Genomic DNA, 17,065 nt, shown 5'->3' on the forward strand with positions numbered 1-17,065 from the left:
TGGCCAGGTAGCACATTATCTTGATACTCCAAGGTAGCAGTTTTGAGACCAGACAAGGGGGATAAAATGAGAAAGAGGAGCCATTGAGAATGTGCAAGGGAAGAGAGGGCCATGCAGGGAAGATCGAGTTGGGTGGATAAACCAAAGAATTTTCCTTTATTAAAGCAGACAATAGTTTAACAGTGCCTTCTGTTTAAACAGAGGATATAATAAAAGACTGAGGAGGTAAAATAACCTTTCAAAACCATATGGTGGCTTTTTTAAGGTAGTATAAAGAAAGGTGAGGTGAAGAAAGACACCTGAGAGCCAGGGAGGTAAGAAGAAAAATCTGAAACTCAAGTCCAGAGTCAAATGACAGGCTTAGTGGGAGGGTCACTGTGTGGGAGGCACAGCCTTTCTCTGATGAGCAACAGGGATAAGGCAGAGTTTTGTCCCCTGGAAGAGGAAGTCACTAATATAGAGGACTGAGGAAACAGTGGTTTGCAGAGTTCAGAGATGGAACACCAGTTCTATGAGTCAGAATTTTTATCTCCTGGTGAAACACTGCTTTTGCCACTTCTGTTGCTAACAGGTCTCATCTCAGGTAGTGACAATGAGCACAAACATGAGCAAGGTAAGCGTAACTCTGGCTGGAACTCTGGGTGTGGGTGGTCTGGATGAAAGCATGCTGTGCATACCCCTGAAGGTCTGAGCTAGCCTGTCTCCAGCCCTCTTCTTCTAATTTGGATGCTTAGGATGGAGCTGAAGGCCCTGGTACAAGCAAATGTTTCTGGTATTTTGATGTTCAGGCTCTGGGATTTTTATTTTTTATTTTTTAAATATTTCTAGTTTAATTCCTCCCCCTCCCCAAATTTTTTCCTGCTTCTCTCTCTCTCTCTTTCTCTCTCTCTCTCTCTTTTTATCCTCTCACTACCCACAGCTTTCCAGGGTCCATCCTCTTTCCATACCATCTCATATCATCAATTGTCAACAGCACTTGGGCACAAAATCAAGGCTCAGACTGGCTGGATGATTTGTGGATTCATGGCTGAAATAGTGACTCAGACACAGCCATTTCCCTGAAACCTTTTTTATTTATTTATTTTTATTTTTTAATATATAAATTTTTATTAATTTTAATGGGGTGACATCAATAAATCAGGTTACATATATTCAAAAAAAATATGTCCAGGTTATCTTGTCATTCAATTATGTTGCATACCCATCACTCAAAGTCAGATTGTCCTCCGTCACCTTCTATCTAGTTTTCTTTGTTCCCCTCCCTCTCCCCCTTCCCCTCTCCCTCCGTCCCTCCACCTCATAACCACCACACTCTTGTCCATGTCTCTTAGTCTCGTTATTATGTCCCACCAATGTATGGAATCATACAGTTCTTGTTTTTTTTCTGATATACTTATTTCACTTCATATAATGTTATCAAGATATATATATATATATATATATTTATTTATTTATTTACTTACTTATTTATTTATTTTTTTACTGTGATTAAAGCCTTTAAGCAAACTCTTGGCCAATACAACATGAATCCATAAAAGAGTAGTGTCCTTAACATGTTCACCAAGTCCAAGTTGACACTAACACCATTCCAAATCCCTGTGAATGCAACCCAACCCCAGTTCAGTCTGTTAGGGGCTATCACAAGGAGCAGGAGTCCAGAAAAAGTCCACATCCAGAAAAAGTCCACATGGCACTGGGATTGTTGTCACAATTCTATACTTTGCAAATCATGTCCAAGTCCCAATGACCACGGCTTCTAGCTGGTAATGATTCAGGTAGACTGGAAAAGCCATCTGCAGCATGTGTGGAGATGGAGCCTCTGTTCTCTGCCTGGAGAGATGAGACCAGAGTGCTTTTCCCTGGAGCTCTGCTACTGTGGCATGGTAAAGAGAACCTTGGGATACACTAAGCTGGGTGACAAAGGTAAATTCACAATAGAAGTTGGCAAGAGGGGGAGAGAGAGCTCTAAATTCGGAGTAGGTCCCAGCCTGAAATATGAGTGGGGCATTGAGGTAGGAAGAATAAAGGAAACACTATTTATTAAACAAAGCAGCAGAAAATAGGACTATCAACACCCACAACAAAGATCTTCAAGGGGAAAATAAAAAACCTGACTATTCAGGCAAGACATAGTTATGTGGCCATTATGCAAATGAGATCAGTTTACCTGCTTCTTGGAATAAATACCCTAGGCTCGTCCACAGTGTCATAGATGGGGCTGACAGCCCTGGGCACCTTCAGCCTTCAGTGGCAAACCCCAGCATTCTGGGCAAGGTTAGGTCATAGGTGGCTGGAGCAGGGCTGGAAGAGACTGAACCCTCCCTTAGAGGAGTTAGGGGGAAGCCTACCTTCCAGTGTCCCTTTTTCCTCACAGCAAAGGCATGTAAGCCTGGCAGGCTTTAGCTCAATGACCTTCCTTTTCACTATTGAAGCAGGACCCAGATGGATTTCTATGAGACTTCTTTGGGGCATTGGAGCCTTTAAGGGCATATCCTAAGAGCTGGTAGTTCACCTGATCTCTATTGGGCTTTTTCTGCCTCTTGGTACCTTAAAAACCATGCTCAGAAGATCTCGCTGAGGGGTTTGAGGATCCCCATCTGCCTATATAAACATTTTCTGTATATCTGGAACTATTTGGAAAAAGACAGAACAGTGTTATTAATTAGCTGGATCAAATAAAAGAAGTTAGAAGTTTGCAGGAGAAGAAGATTTGGTGTCTCCAGTTCATCAGCATTCAAAAGAAATTTAAAATTTTTTAAGTTAAAAGTATGATATGGTAGACCGTTTGGAGTTCCAGGATATGACTCCCCCCTTTTAAATTTTTTTAAGTTGACCTTAAAATATTTGCTGGGTATGCTTTAATAATACCTTGACTTTAAAGATTGTAAGAAATACCCATAATTCAAAAGGTTTGACAAAATACAGTAAATGCTTTTGCTACAATGCAGGAGCATTGTCAATTTTAACCAGTTTAGAAAATTCAGTAATAGAAAAATGCATACACGCAATGAGCTATAACGTGCTTAGCAGCCTCTCCTGTTCTGGCAGAGGTTACTATGTATATAAATCCAGAATAAATATTTACTGTAACTTGGACATAGGGCTGTTTGCCAGATGAAGGTATATGAGTAACCTCCATTTACCAAAGTTGTCCTGGTAGGAGTCCTTGAGGGTTAACTCCAAATGAAGGGACAGATTGTAGTATAGCACACATTGGATAGGATTTACCAATCTGCCATGCTGCTTCCCGAGAAAGTTGAAGCTGTTTACACAGGGCTGCAGCATTCTGGTGATGAATAGTATGAGACTGAACTGCTCGATCTGTCTTGGTTCCTCCAAATAATTTTTTTTTGGGTAGTTTGATCAACAAGGGCATTACCTTGTGCTAAAGCTCCAGGGAGCATGGAGTGAGCTCCAGCATGTCCTATAAAACATGGAGCTCTATGTTGACATACAAGTCTTTGAAGAAGGAGGAACTGCTGAAATAGTTCATCCGCAGTTGTCCCTAAGACAGCAGTCTTTATAGTGGAAACAACCATAAGTAAATATTTGCTTAAAGGAGGAATATGGCAAATGCTGAAAAGCCATGATAATGGCATATAATTCTAGTCTTTGAGCTGATTTTAAGTTGACAGTTTTAGTATCAAGTTGTCCATTGATTTGCAAAAGCGATTTGCCATTTAGTGGAAGTTTCCCAGAGCCATTGTTGTTGATCCTTTGAAAAAAGGAACAACAATAATTTTGAGGCTCAAAACCTATAAGCTGTAAGGGTCGCTTATGCCCCTTGATAATCAAGGAGATCAAAATACGGAAGTGTATTCCATGGGCTATTAGATGGTTCAATGTGCCCAAGCTGTAGCTGCTCTTGTACCAATCGAGCAGCTGCCCTAAGTTTCTCCTGAGAAAGGAGTCATTGGTCTACCCATACAGGATTATCTGACTTCCAAGTAATTGGGTCTGCACAATGCATTATTGGGGTAGCAGGAGCTACCAAGGCCCCTATGCTAAATTTTGATATCCTAATCCACACCTTCTGGTATTGGGTGCCATTTCTATGGGGGTGAGAATTCCTTGCTATTCTTTCCCTAATCCCTTAGTGGGCAAAAACCCCCGATCAAGCATCTGAGTACTGACTAAACCATTAGGACTGACAAGCAACGCTCCCGTATTTTTCAAAACATCTGTACCTTACAAATTAACTGGCCATTCAAGAGCGCATAAGGCTTAAAAAAATCTAGAATGACCTTCTTAATCTTTCCAGTGTAAAAAACTAGAACTTTGTTGAGGGGATTTACTCTGCCTTATACCTTGTAATTCTGTGGCTGCTGCATGAGTGGGTCAGAAAGGAGACCAAAGTAGCTTAGCAATAGCCGATACATCAGCTCCAGTATCTAAAAGTCCTTTAAATTTATGCCCTTGAATTGTTACTTCCATTTCAGGGCATTCCTGACTTATTTTTTTTTAATCCAATTGGCAAAGTCAGAAGAGTCAAATCGCCAATTTTCTTGGGGCCCCTTTAACAGGATGTGGCCTGAGAAGCAGAATTAACATCCTTATACTATTCTTCTCACTGCCTGAATTAGACCTGAGACAAATTCTTTTTTTTTTTGATTAATTTTAATGGGGTGACATTGATAAATCAGGGTCCATATTTTAAGAGAATACATCTCTAGTTTATTTTGACATTTGCTTATGCTGCATTCCCATCACCCAAAGTCCAATTGTCTTTCGTCACCTTCTAACTGGTTTTCTTTGTGCTCCTCCCCTCCCTAACCCCCTCTATCTCCTTCCCCCCACCCCATAACCCCCACATTCTTGTCCATGTCTCTGAGTCTCATTTTTATGTCCCACCTATGTATAGAATCATATAATTCTTAGTTTTTTCTGATTTACTTATTTAGCTCAGTATAATGTTATCAAGTTTCATCCATGTTGTTGTAAATAATCCGATGTCATCATTTCTTATGGCTGAGTAGTATTCCATAGTATATATGTACCAAAGCTTTTTAATCCACTCATCCTCTGATGGACTGTTTCCAGATCTTCACTATTGTGAACAAATCTGCCATAAACATGGGGGTGCATTTCTTCTTTTCATACAGTACTATGGTGTTCTTGGGGTATATTTCTAACAGTGGGATAGCTGGGTCAAAAGGCAGTTTGATTTTTAATTTTTTGAGGAATCTTCATACTGTTTTTCACAGTGGCTGCACCAGTATGCATTCCCACCAGCAGTTCCCTTTTCTCCACATCCTCACCAGCACTTACTCTATGTTGTTTTGTTGATGAACGCCATTCTGAATGCTGTGAGGTGATATCTCATTGTGGTTTTAATTTGCATTTCTCTAATGATTAGTGATGTTGCACATTTTTTCATATGCCTATTGGCCATCTGTATTTCCTCTTTGGAGAATTGTCTATTCAATTCTTTTGCCTATTTTTGGATTGGATTGTTTGTCTTCCTGGTATTGAGTTTTACAAGCTCTTTATAAATTTTGGTTAATAACCCCTTAACAGATGCATTGTCAAGTATATTCTCCCATTGTGTAGTTTGTCTTTAGCTGTGCAGAAGCTTTTTAGTTTGATATAGTCCCATTTGTTTATCCTGTCTTTTATTTCACTTGCCTGTGGAGACAAATCAGCAAATATCTTGCTGCGAGAGATGTCAGAGAGCTTACTGCCTATGTTTTCTTCTAAGATGCTTATCATTTCACGAATTACATTTAAGTCTTTTATTCATTTTGAGTTGATTTTTGTGGATGGTGTAACTTGGTGTTCAAGTTTCATTTTTTTGCAGGTAACTTTTCCAATTTTCCCAACACTATTTGTTGAATAGGCTATCTTTACTCCAATGTATGCTCTTACCTCCTTTGTCAAATATCAGTTGTCCATAAAGGTGTGGGTTTATTTCTGGATTCTCAGTTCTGTTCCATTAATCTAGATGCCTATTCTTATACCAATACCAGGCTGTTTTGAGTACAATGGCCTTATAGTATAACTTGATATCCAGAAGTGTGATACCTCCCACTTTATTCTTCCTTTTCAAGATTGCTGAGGCTATTCGTGTTCTCTTTTGGTTCTATATAAATTTTTGGAATATGTGTTCTATATCTTTGAAGTAAGTCATTGGTATTTTAATCGGTATTGCATTGAATTCATAAATTGCTTTGGGTAATATAGACATTTTAATGATGTTTATTCTTCCTAACCATGAGCACTGTATATGCTTCCACTTGTTTGTATCTTCCCTGATTTCTTTTATCAATGTTATATAATTTTTCGAGTACAAGTCTTTAATCTCCCTGATTAAATTTATTCCTAGGTACTTTATTTTTTTGGTTGCAATAGTAAAGGGGATTGATTCCTTAATTTCTCTTTCTCACAGTTCATTGTTAGTACAATATATAAAAATGCCTCTGATTTCTGAGTATTAATTTTATATTCTGCCACCTTGTGGAATTCATTTATCAGGTTTAGTAGTTTTTTGACTGCACCTTTAGGGTTTTCTATATACAATATCATATCATCTGCAAATAATGATAGTTTTACTTATTCTTTTTCAATTTGAATGCTTTTATTTCTTTTTTTTATCTGATTGCTGTGGCTAGGATTTCCAAAACTATGTTGAATAAGAGTGGTGAAAGGGGACACCCTGCCTTGTTCCTGATCTTAAGGTGATTGCTTTTAATTTTTGCCCATTGAGTATGATGTTGGCTGTGGGTTTGACATAGATGGCCTTTATCATGTTGAGGTATGTTCCCTGTATTCCCACTTGGCTGGGAGTTTTGATCATGAATGGGTGCTGGATTTTATCAAATGCTTTTTCTGCATCTATTGAAATTATCATGTGGTGTTTCTCCTTCCTTTAGTTTATGAGATGAATCACATTGATTGATTTGTGAATATTGTACTAGCCTTACCTCCCAAGGATAAATCACACTTGATGATGGTGTATGATTTTTTTTTCATATATTGCTGGATCCGGTTTGCTAATATTTTGTTGAGGATTTTAGCATCTAAATTCATCAGGGATATTGGCCTATAATTTACTTTCATTTTTTTGTTTGGAATCAGAATTATGCTTGCCTCATAAAAGGAGCTTGGAAGTCTTCCTTTCTCTTGACTTTTTTGAAATAGCTTGAGAAGGATACGAGTTAGTTCTTCTTTGAATATTTGGTAGAATTCACTTGTGAAGCCATCAGGCCCTGGACTTTTCTTCTTGGGGAGTTTTTTGATAACTGTTTCTTTTTTTTAAATAAATTTTAATTAATGTTAATGGGGTGACATCAATAAATCAGTGTACATATATTCAAGGAAAATATGTCCATGTTATCTTGTCATTCAATTATGTTGCATACCTATCACCCAGAGTCAGAATTTCCTCCCTCACCCTCTATCTAGTTTTCTTTGTGCCCCTCCCCCTCCCCCTTCCCCTTTTCCTCCTTCCCTTCCATGCCCTCCCTCCCCTCACCCCCGGTAACCACCACACTCTTGTCCATGTATCGTAGTCTCATTTTTATGTCTCACCAATGTATGGAATCATGTAGTTCTTGTTTTTTTCTGATTTACTTATTTCACTCCATATAATGTTATCAAGATCCCACCATTTTGTTGTAAATGATCCGATGTCATCATTTCTTGATAACTGTTTCAGTCTCATTTGTTGTAATTGGTCTGTTTAGGTTTTCTTATTCTTCCAGATCAATTTTTGGAAGATTATATGTTTCAAGGAATTTTTCCATTTCATCTAGGTTGTCTAGTTTTTTGGCATACAGTTCTTCATAGTATTTTCTTACAATATTTTGTATTTCTGTTGTGTCAGTTGTTATTTCTCCACTCTTGTTTCTAATTTTATTTATTTTAGTCCTCTCTCTTTTTTCTTGGTGAGTCTGGTTAAAAGTTCATCAATCTTGTTTACCTTTACAAAGAACCAGCTCCTGGTTTTATTGATCCGCTGTATTATTTCTTAAGCCTCTATGTCATTTATTTCTGCTCTGATCTTTATTATTTCCTTTCTTCTACCAGCTCTAGGTTTTACTTGCTGTTCTTTTTCTAGTTCTTTTAGATGCAGGATCAAGTTGTTTATTTGGGCTTTTTCTAGCTTCTTGAGGTATGCCTGTAATGCTATGAACTTCCCTCTCAAGACTGCTTTTGCTGTGTTCCATAAATTTTGAGTTGATGTATGCTCATTATCGTTTGTTTCTAGGAATTTTTTAATTTCTTCTTTGATCTCATTGTTTACCCATTTGTTATTTAATAACGTGCTATTTAGTTTCTAAGTGTTTGAGTATTTTTCAGTTTTTCTGTTGTGGTTGATTTCTAGTTTCATGCCATTGTGATCAGAGAAAGTGCTCGATATAATTTCAATCTTCTTAAATTTGTTGAGACCGCTTTTGTGCCCTAACAGGTGGTCTATTCTACAGAATGTACCATGAGCACTTGAAAAGAATGTATATTCTGCTGCTTTACGGCGAAAGGTTCTGAAGATATCTATTAAATCGAGTTGATCTAGTATGTCCTTTAAGTCTGCTGTTTCTTTGTTAATTTTCTTTCTTGAGGATCTATCTAGTGATGTTAGTGGGGTATTGCAATCCCCTACTATTTAGTATTGCTGTTGATCTCACCCTTTAAATCTATCAAAGTCTGCTTTATATATTTAGGTTCTCCTATATTAGGTGCGTATTCAATAGATATTTATAATGGTTATATCTTCCTGTTGGATTGCTCCCTTTATCATTATGTAGTGACCTTCTTTATGTCTTACAATAGTCTTTGTTTTAAAGTCCATTTTGTCTGATACAAGTATTGCTACCTCAGCTTTTTTTTCATTTCCATGTGAGTGAAATATTTTTTTCCATGCATTTAGCTTGAGTCTATGTGCATCTTTTGTTTTAAGGTGTGTCTTTTTTAGACAGCATATGTATGGTTCCTGTTTTCTTGTCCACGCAGCTACCCTATGTCCTTTGATCAGATCATTTAATCCATTTACATTTAAGGTTATTATTGATATATAGTTGTTTATTGCCTTTTTCATTCTTTAAAACTGTATTCCTCTTTTGCTATATTCTTTTTTCTCCTTTAATCTGTTTACAACAGGCCCCTTAGCACTTCCTGCAGCCTTGGTTTGGTTGCAGTGAATTCCTTGAGTTTTTTTTTTTCTTTTTTCTTTTTTGTCTGTAAAGCTTTTTATTTCTCCTTCAATTTTAAATGATAGCCTTGCTGGATAAAGTAGTCTTGGTTGTAGGCTCTTGTTCTGCATTACTTTCAATATTTTTTGCCATTCCCTTCTGGCCTCAAGTGTTTCTGTTGAGAAGTCAGAAGTCATCCTAATGGGGGCTCCTTTGTAGGGGATAGTCTTTTTTCCTCTATCAGCTTTTAATATTTTCTCTTTATCACTTAGTTTTGGTATTTTAATTATGATGTGTCGTGGTGTTGATTTCTTGGGTTTCTTTTAATGGAGTTCTCTGTGCTTCCTGAACATGAGAGATGTTTTCCTGCCTTAATTTAGGGAAGTTTTCAGCTATAATATGCTTGAACAAAGTCTCTATCCCTTGTTCTTTCTCTTCTTCTTCAGAAATTCCTATGATGCGGATGTTATTTCTCTTCATGTTGTTACAGAGCTCTCTTAGAGTTTCCTCAGACTTTTTGACTCTCTTTTCTTTTTCTGCTCTGCTTCCGTCCTTTATTGATCGTGTCCTCTAACTCGCTAATTCGATTCTCAGCTTCATCCATCCTGCTTTTAATTCCTTCCATTGTGTTCTTTATTTCTGATATTGTATTTGTCATTTCTGACCGATTCTTTTTTATTATTTCAATGTCATTTTTTATATTTGCTATCTCTTTATTTAGATGTTTGTAATGACCATCTGTTGTTGTTCTAATATCTTTGAGCATCCTAACAATCATTATTTTAAACTCTGCATCTGGTAATTTGGTTATATCTGATTCATTCAGGTCCTTTTCTGGGGATTTCTCTTGATTCATTTGTGTTGCATTTCTCTGCCTTCTCATCTTCTCTGTGTAAAGAAGGTCTTGGCCACTGGAGTCCACTGGTTGTGACCTTTGTTTTCTAGGTATGGTCTGTCTGTAGGCCCACCACCCCCTCTGCTGTTGCTGCCTAGGGCATTTGGGTATGGATGTTGCCGGTGCCTGCCCACTGGGGCTGTTGCTGTGGTTTCCACCTTTCCTTCAAAGAGTGTATGTGAACATGTGCTTGGGGTGTACAAGCCATGGTGGCTTTAGCCTTTGCCTCGTCTCTGTGGGTGGTGTTATGCTCGACCCTGAGGACAGTAATGAGCACCTTTTCTCAGCTTTGGGGCTCCGCCCCACACTTGCAGGAGGAGCCTGTTCGTGGAACAGCTGCAAGCCTTGGCTCCACAGGCTGGGTGGGACTGCGTGCACATGCTCAGTAGCGGGACTATGCCTGTTCTGGGCTTTTGACTCCACCCCTGTGGGGGGAGTCAGCTCCCAAGTCAGGCCACAAGCCTCGGTTCCACGGGTGGGGCAAGGCTGTGCTCCTGCACCCTTGCTCAAGGGCAGGTCTTCACTCTTTCCGGGCTCCTACCCTTCTCCTGCAGGCTGGATTGCAGGCTGCCTGCAGCTGGGCTTGACCACTTTTGCATGCCTACTCCTCCCCAGCTGGGCAAGACTGAGCTTACTCCTGGGTCCAGTGGTGGTCACCCGGCTTCCGCCCTTGCCGACAGAATCGCGCTTCCGTGTCCCACCACTACCCGCCCTCCGGGAGCCCTCAGCCATGTGGGTGGGGTTGCTGCAGCTCAGACCCTAACACTCACTACTGTAGTCCCGAAAGCTCTCTCCTTTTAAGTGACTCTGCTCTGAGTGCCATGGGAGAGCTTGTTTGGCTGGTGTCCTGCTTCCCTTTGCTGGTATTGCTGTTTCCAGGGGAAATATTCACTTCAGATTTGGGGAGTGACTCGTTCCAGGGGTTAGAGTGGCTGTCTCCCAAAATGTTTCTCCCTGTGCCTCCTAGATTACACTCTCTTCCTGGTACTCCAGACCTCTCCTCTCTCCCCATCCCTGAGAGCCCTGGGTGAGTGGTTGTGAGAGAGGTGTTTTGTGCGGTCCCTTTAAGAAGAATCCTGGGTCTGAGAAATCAGTCTCTTTCTCACAAACAGTATCCTGTCCTTTTTCTAGCTAAATACTGTCCATACACCTCTTCTAGGCTCTGGGGCTGCAGGCTGGAGCTTTGTTCCTGGGACTCACAACCCTCCCTTCTCTGCTAAACTCACTTCCCACCACATGAGTCTCTCCTGGCTGCCGTTTGCTCTGGGGAGCTGGGCAGCCCTCTCCATGTTTCCACTTTTCCTACCAGTCTCAGTGTGCCTTCTTCAGTGTTCCTTGGTTGAAGATTCCTCTTAGTTTAGTCCAAAGTTGGTTTTTCCAGGTGATAGTTCTTAAAATTAGTTTGTAATCCACTTTGGTTCTAGGAGGTGGGAATTGGTATGTCCGCCTACTCCATCGCCATCTTGTCTTCATCCTATTTTTTATTTTTTTGTGACAGACTGAGTGAGGAACAGATAGAGACAGACAGACTGGAAGGGAGAGAGATGATCAATTCTTTGTTGAGGCACCTTAGTTTCTCATTGATTGCTTTCTCAAATATGCATTGTGGACTACAGCAGATCAAGTGACCCCTTGCTCAAGCCAGTGACCTTGGGCTCAAGCTGGTGAGCCTTGCTCTAACCAGATGAGCCCAAGCTCAAACTGGTGACATTGGGGTTAGGAACCTGGGTCCCCCACGTTCCAGTCTGACACTCTATTTACTGTGCCACTGCCTGGTCAGGCCTGAAGCCATAGTCCAAGAGAAACTTCAGCAATGTGGAGGTGACTGAGGTGGTGAAAAAATCCTTGTTCTATTTCTTCAGATTCCCTCAGATAGCACAGGATCATGTCAGTGAGTTCCAGTTGACATGTAAGTGTAGTCTTTTGATCCGGGGAGATTATCAATGATTTTTTCTTTCTTCCTCTTGGTTCATGCTACTGCAAACCATGATCTTTTTCTCCTCCTTCCCAGTTTATCCAACTGTATGAACAAACTTCTCTAGAGCAATCTTCATCTTAGACACCATACCTCCACAAAGTACAGGGCGTCCTTGTGTTATGACTTGTATGACATATGTCGTTTCAAGTTCACAATACTCATTTTCAAAAAAATTAAAAATAATTGAGATGTGAGTGCTTCAGTTTATGTTGTCAGCATCATCCCTATGGACTATGTGGGTAAATTAGTTTGGTTGAGCAAGGTGCAAGGATATGTAGTAACAAGGTTTCTAAATGGCAGAGTTGGCATCCACAGTATGCTAACCTAGGCCATTTTGGACTGTTGAAAGTGCAAATGTTCTGTTTGTGTTTGGCTAGGGTATGTTTTTGTTTCTGGTTTTGTTTTGTGACAGAGAGAGAGAGACAGATAGGGACAGACAGACAGGAAGAGAGGGATGAGAAATATCAATTCTTCTTTGTGGCTCTTTGTTGTAGCTCCTTAGTTGTTCATTGATTGCTCTCTCATATGTGCCTTGACCAGGGACTACAGCAGAGTGAGTGACCCCTTACTCAAGCCAGTGGCCTTAGGCTCATGCCACTGACCAAGGGGTCATGTTCATGATCCTCTGCTCAAGCCAGGAACCCCGTGCTCAAGTCAGTAATGCACTCAATCCAGATAAGCCCTCACTCAAGCTGGTGACCTTGGGATTTTGAACCTGGGTCTTCTGTGTCCCAGTACAATGCTATTCGCTGCACCACTGCCTGGTTAGGCAGCTAGTTGTGTTTTAACTTACACCAAAATTTGGGTTACATCACTGTCCTAGGAACAAAACTGTTTCGTAACCCAAAGAAACCCTGTATTTCAGATTCTTTCTGCTTCTTGCACTTTTATCTGATAAAGACCTCTTTTTATTTGTGCATAACTTTTTCTGCTTAAACCCCAAGCAAGAAGCCCTCACTTTTCCTACCCTGTTTCTGACTAAACCAAAGTATGAAATTTTTTGTTTTCAATCCGTCTCTTCAAGCATCTCCTCCCTGCTCCCTCCTCTCAATGTAATTTTCCCACTCTTACTGGAATGTGTATTTCCTCCTGACTTCACCACTCTGATCCTCACATTTCCCCCTTCTTTCTGCTTACCCACTGTACTTTAGTACAACAGCCCTGCCCCACTATTTATGATATGTATACTTTTTCCATGTTCTTTTCTTATTGAAAAGTCTGAGAATAGCCTGGCTGATTATTCAGTTTTTTAGAGCAATATCCTGCTGTGTTAAGGTTGCAAACTTAATCCCTAGTCAAGCTATATACAGGACTCAGTTAATAGGTGCGTGAATGGGTGTAAAACAAATTGTTGTTTCTCTCTCTTTCTTTCTCCTCTGTCTTTCTCTCTTTCTCTAGCTCTCTCTCTCTCTAAAATCAATCAATAAATAAAAAAAATTATAAAGTTTCTGAATATAATTATATACCACTTCACATTGAGGTCTTGTTTTGAGATATACATTGTTAGACAAATTTATTGCTATGTAACTATCACAGAGTACACTTAAACATTCCTAGATAAGATAGCTTACCACACCCCTTGGCTATATGGTATATTTTATTGCACCAAAGATAAAATCTTGTGCAGCACATTGTTGTACTAAAAATAGATTATATTAAATCAAGGACAGAGAAAATTATCTAATCAAGTGATGCAGAAAATGAGAGGTATTAGGCTATTGCTGAAACAATATGGCATACTGTTTTATGGTAAATTTCTTTTTTTAGAAGTACAATGCGTGCATTCTAAAATAACAATTAAAAGTGAATAAAAATACATAAGCCAGTAGCATCAGTTATTATCTTTATCAAGTATTATGCACTTTATATATTGCATTGATATTCTCTTATACAACTGGCAGTAAAATGGGTTTGTTTACCACAGTATCACCACAAAGACATGAGCAATACATTATGCTATTATGATGACCATGATGTCACTAAGTAAGTAGAAATTATTCCACTTCATTATAATCTTATGGGACTACCATCTTATACTTAGACTGTTGTTCACTAAAAAGTCAGTGTGCAGGAAGTGACAGAACTGGATTGGTTTGGGGTTTTTTGTATTTTCCTGAAGTGAGAAGTGGGGAGGCACAGAGACAGACTCCTGCATGCTCCCGACCGGTATCCACACGGCAAGCCCACTAGGGGGCGATGCTCTGCCCATCTGGAGTATTGCTCTGTTGCAACAGGAGCCATTCTAGCACCTGAGGCAGAGGCCATGGAGCCATCCTCAGCACTCGGGCTAACTTTTGCTCCAACAGAGCCTCTTAAGTGGAAGAGAGAGATAGAAAGAAAAGAGAGAGTGAGGGGTGGAGAAGCAGATGGGTGTTTCTCTTGTGTGCCCTGGCCAGGAATCGAACCCAGGACATCCATACACTGAACTGACGCTCTACCACTGAGCAAACCAGCCAGGGCTTAAAGTGGTTTTTGACTTATTATTTCTCCTTCTTGGCTTTAAATATGTCTTTCCCTCTTTCTCTTCAATCCAGATCCCATTGAGATACAGGCTATAGGTGGCTGTGAGCTGCATTCTGGGGAGACCACAGTAAGCTTCTTGAGGGGAACTTTGGGAGAAGTGGGTTTCATAAGCCTCCAGAAAAATTCATGTGTGCCTGCTGCACAGGGCGGCAGCAGAGCACAGAGGTTTTTCCACAGTTATCTCTGAATACCAAGGTCTTTATAATATTATACAGATGATCCTCTCAAGTACTTGCTCTCAATTTTTCTTGGGTGTTCTCGATGCAGGGAAGGCGGAACTGCAGAGACAAGGCTAGTCCTGTTCTCTCTCCAAGACTTTTCTATGTCACTTTCCACCACTCTTTAAAATTTTTGGTAGTAGATCCCTAAGAGACAGGAGCTTAATCCATAAATTTTGGGGGGTTCCAAAGGAGTGGGAGGGTTCCCTGTCCAAAGCTGTGGGTTTCTGAGTCCCTATACTCTGGATTAGTGTCATCATGTGACACTGTCCTGCTCTTTTCTGCCCCAGTGAAGCCCGAGGCCAGGCTTTCCAGTGGCCCCCCTCCTCTGCCTGGTCATCTGCTGCTGGTGTGCCATGTCTCAGGATTTTACCCCAAACCTGTATGGGTGATGAGGATGAGGGGTGAGCAGGAGCATCCAGGAACTCGTCAAGGTGCCATCCTGCCCAATGCTGACGAGACATGTTATCACCGAGTAACCGTGGACGTTGTGGCTGGGGAGGAGGCTAACCTGAATTGCCAAGTATAAAGCACAGCAGCCTGGGAGGCCAGGACATCGTCCTCCACTGGGTTGAGAAAGAACTGGACTGGACCTGGCTAGAAATGGGAGGAGATGGTCCACAAACATGGAGGAGGAGGCAAATGTGAGACTTAGTGAGTATGACAGAGAAGCAAGGAGGGAGGAAGGGAGGGTAAAAAGAAAGAGGAAAGAAAAACAAGAGAGAGAAAAAGATGAACAAAGGCAGCAATTTTCAACTGTGTGCTGCAAGATATTTTAAAACACACAATTTTGACTGTTCAATCAAAGCCAGTGACCTCTTTTCCCTTAGTTAGTCAATTTAAAAAAAAGGGGAACTATTAACACAGTAATAGCCATCTGTGTGAATAGATCAAAATTTTACCTATTTCTTTTTTGGTCAGATCAGCATAAAATATAATATAACTTTCGGTGTGCCAAAATTTTAATAATTAGTTTGTGTTGTCATTAGATGAAAAGGTTGAAAATCACTTACCTAAGGCATAAAGGAGGTAAGAGTCATGGACCTATTCATTGCTTGAAGTGGCACAAGAAGGAATAATAGAGGATAGATATGGATTATTGTGTTAGAGAATCTGAGAGGGAAAGTTGGAACTGCCTTTACATCAAAGCAGGTGAGTGATAGAGTTGACACTCAGGAAGCAAGGAAAGGCAGGAGACTCAGGAATGGGTTTGGTAGTAACATGTGTGTGTCTTCTCCCAATTGTCAGGACATGCTACTTCTACCACAGTGATAATTTTGGCAATAATATTGTCCACCTTCAGTCTTTTGATATGTTTACATTATGGTATTAAAGAGCTAGTAAAAATTTTTAAAATCTTTTTTTTCTGTCTTCCTCCCACTCTTTTATACAATTTCTATTTATTTGTAACACTTTATCCTCAATATTTCTCTTTTTAATTTAGTTTTTAATTTATTGCATTGACATGGTTTGCCAAACCGTGCAGGTTTCAAGTGTATAACTCAGTATATCACCATCTACATTCCGCGTCATGCTCTGCCCGGCTCTAAGAAAGTCTCTTTCCAACCATCTCCTTTTCTCTTTGCCCTCCTCCCTCTACCCCCACCCCCTCTCCCTCTGGCTATTGCCATTCTGCTATCTGTCAATACGTTATATATTAAAGTTTTTGGCTTATCATTTCACCTTCTTTGATCCAGTCTTCTTTCCCTGGCCCTCTGACAGCTGTCCATCTGCTCACTGTGTCCCTGCCTATGAACTCTCTCCCCACTTCCTATCTATTTTATGTAAATCTGTTTTATAATTGTGGTGAAGTATATATGACATGAAACTTATTACCTCAGTTATTTTAAATGCATAATTTAAGAGTATTAATTACATTTCTATTTTTGTGCAATCATTCTCTAGTACTCTTTTCATCTAGAAAAACTTAACCTGTATACACATTAAACAACATTTTGTTATTGCCTGGTCATCTAGGCCTGAAAAACCAACATTCCACTTACTGTCTATATAAATTTGACTACTCTACATACATGATGTCAGTGGAATTACCAGTATATGTACTTTATGATTGGGTTATTTTACTTAGTGTAATGTACTTATAGTTCAGCTATATTGTAGTGTGTGTAAGATTTTATTTTTTATTTAATGAAGGCTGAATAATATTCAATTGTAATTTTATAACACGTTTCTTTTTTCATTAACCTAGCAATGGACATTTGGTTTGATTACACTTTTTGGTCATCATGAATAAGCTTGCTATAAAATATGTTTAAGCAGAACTAAAACTGTTTGTGTTCTTAACAGGTCATATCAAAATATT

At 39.8% G+C, this 17,065-nt stretch overlaps 2 pseudogenes; one reads left to right on the forward strand and one right to left on the reverse strand.

Annotated features, from left to right (window-relative positions):
- The window catches only part of LOC136398436 (T-cell surface glycoprotein CD1b-2-like), a 260,952-nt pseudogene that overhangs the window by 53,401 nt on the left and 190,486 nt on the right, over positions 1-17,065 (reverse strand).
- Positions 496-15,390, forward strand: LOC136397385 (T-cell surface glycoprotein CD1b-3-like; annotated as a pseudogene).

Source organism: Saccopteryx leptura, chromosome 3 (assembly GCF_036850995.1).
Source record: "Saccopteryx leptura isolate mSacLep1 chromosome 3, mSacLep1_pri_phased_curated, whole genome shotgun sequence".
Lineage (NCBI taxonomy): Eukaryota > Metazoa > Chordata > Mammalia > Chiroptera > Emballonuridae > Saccopteryx > Saccopteryx leptura.